The sequence below is a fragment of the Limulus polyphemus genome, unplaced genomic scaffold (genome assembly GCF_000517525.1).
Source record: "Limulus polyphemus unplaced genomic scaffold, Limulus_polyphemus-2.1.2 Scaffold1834, whole genome shotgun sequence".
Taxonomy (NCBI): Eukaryota; Metazoa; Arthropoda; class Merostomata; order Xiphosura; family Limulidae; genus Limulus; species Limulus polyphemus.
In genome coordinates this window covers 109126-111918 of record NW_013667444.1, presented here as the reverse complement: position 1 = coordinate 111918, position 2793 = coordinate 109126, and the positions used below count along the sequence as shown (strand labels likewise).

The following is a 2793-nucleotide window of genomic DNA, read 5'->3' as shown; positions in this document are numbered from 1 at the left end:
AGTATAACGATAATTAAACAAATAAAACACCAAACAGTAATCATGAGGAGAAACTACAGTAAGAAAGCACAACAAAAAAAAAGTAAAATCAGTAATACGAACATATTAAAAAATGTATAATTTAAATGAAGACTGCATGTTATTCAGAGTTGGAGAATGCTGTTTGATGTGGAGGGTTTCTTTGATCAATAATTCCAGGTCAGTATTAGACTTGCAGAGGATAGAGAAATTTGATAGTACAGGTTGATGTCCTGTTTCTTCACTATGTTGGCGTATAGAGGAAACACAGGGGTAATTCAATTGTATTTTGCGTTTTAATGGAAATTCCCATATGTTCGTAGGCTCTGACAGACAACAGTATTGGGGGAGTGGAGGATAAAATGTAATATCTTTCAAAACACTGAGCTTAAATACTAAACTTCGCTACACGTTTAAAATATATTACGGTGGTAATGGATTATAAAGTTTTTATTAACTCCAACTTCGAGTCCAAGCGGACATTTCAGGTTATTTGACTTGGCAGTGTATGATGTGTAGTCGTTGTGACGTCTTGAACATATTCCTGTGTAAAAGAACTCGGAAGTTTAATCAGTAATAGTTTTGACGAATGCTGCGAGACGATGTTCAAATTTATGTGTAGAAAAATTCAATAAAAATAGAGTTGAAAATGTGTTTTCTTTAAATAAAAAGCAGACTGAAAAGCAAATATTCGTAGCGAACATTAAGGATTGAAAAAAACAACAACAACAAAAATTCCACTCTTTAAGTTTTAGTTTTATTTTATTATTTGTAATTAGCAAAAACTTATTTAATTTATGGTGCCTAAGTCAAAACTCACTGAACAAATTTATGAATTATTTATTTATTTGTGAATGTTTATTTGAAACAATTAATGGTAAATTATTAACTAGTGTTAGTGTGATCAGTTTTATGCCAGCACGTTAGTGGAGACTCCACCTCCCCAGTCGGTAACATAAACGCATGATGTATGTTTTAAATCAGTTATTGCAACCGTATCACTCTGTCACTCATTACTAAGTTTTGTAATGAAAAAACGTCACATATAATTATAACACTTACCCTGAACTGAGTAAAAAATTTCTGAGTATTTCCGAAAAAATAAGTACTATATCTTATTCTTGGTTAGTCACTTTGTAATGATGAATATTTCAGATGTCTTTTCAGCGGGCCGAAAACTAGATACTTAAAGTGTAACTTATTTGTGAATGGAAACGTCATTACTATTATATCGTTATTTCTTTAGTTGAGCATTAGAGGTTGAATTTAAGGTTAGATTCTTGAGGTCGGACTTTCGAGAACTTTGTCCTCCTACAATGCAATGTCCGCATAGCAACCGAGGCGAAGGAGCAAACAAATAGTGCGACTAAGGGGGAAATTTTGTTCATTCTATATACTTGTCCGCTGTCTAAACTCGAATTCGTAACGACTATTTGTGTTTGGAATGAACTTTTGTTCTTCCAAACCTGCAAATATAGTGAAGAGTTGTTACGTATTCAATTGCACCAATAACAAGTTGAAAAGACCTGAACTTTCCTTCTATTTGATACCAAGTCCTCCAGCTCGCCTAAATAGTAAGCATAAAGTAAATATTTGTAGGATTCTATTCCTGGTCTAGAACAGTCTTAAGAAAATTTGTCTGTAATCGTTTTAAAACTAATTCGACCTGGTAGTTTACTTTTTAGTGTTTACTTTTTTTCCCACAACAACAAGCTACTGAAAAGGAGAGAATAGTATCGTGGCTGAAAGCTATCGACCGTGGAACACTGGAAGCAATAGGAAAGTTGTGGGAGTCAAAGTCTGACTATAACTGTGTGTTAAGCTTATTTTATATCATGTAAATGTTGTCTTCCGATTTGTTTTAAACACAAGGTAATTGTACACGATTGGGTACTGCACACTGGGCCATTCTGACGGGTCACTGATCCACGAGTCGGCAGGGTGTTGGTAGGGGCAATAATCAAGCCCAATTAATTGTAACTTTACTCAACAACTTCCCCACATATCAATAAGATATTGCAATTGATAATTTTACTATGAAACAATAATATATGAACGATATAACTGAAAAATTTGCACAGCAGCGTCAGCAGTAACACGTCTTTTCAGTATAGCTATATAAATTGCGTACACGCAGCTGTACTCGCTTCGCTATTGTTTGCCCGTTTGGCAAAATCACATGACTGTGACGACACGCTACCTAAGAAAAAAAAACAAAAAAAAAAAACACTTGATATGTATATTTCTTTTTAACCATTGATGCCAGCCAGGTAAAAGATGTCGCAAGTTTCGGCTATAAAATTTTCTCTTAACGATGATACGTAGACTAGTGAAACATTTTATTATTCTTGGCAAAAATAATTTTGATAGTGAGTGTAGTCTGAGTCTAATTACCTTTAGTTGGAGCTAGATTATGATGATTTATAGTGAACAAAATGTAGAATGAAGTGTCATGATTAAGACTTTTTTTTCACACATCCTCTCTGGATGTGTCATTAGTGTATACGTATCAGTAGTTATGTAATAACTTCTACCAAAAGAATTGCTAAAATCTTCGATAAAGATTACAATTTATAATAATTAGTCATAATTGTGAGCGATAGGCAAATCAAAAAAGGCTTCTGTGACCATTCTGCTTTAGGTCATCAGTAGGGTATCCTCACTTTAGCGGTGCTTTTGGCCGTGTTTTGTTTGTTTGTTTTTGAATTTCGCGCAAAGCTACACGATGGCTATCTGCGCTAGCCGTCCCTAATTTAGCAGTGTAAGACTATAGGG

The 2793-nt window shown here is 34.2% G+C and overlaps 1 protein-coding gene across 2 annotated transcripts in view; it reads left to right on the top strand.

Annotated features, from left to right (window-relative positions):
* Positions 1 to 2793, top strand: part of LOC106465094 (dixin-A-like) — an 88816-nt gene that overhangs the window by 58276 nt on the left and 27747 nt on the right. The window lies entirely within an intron of this gene.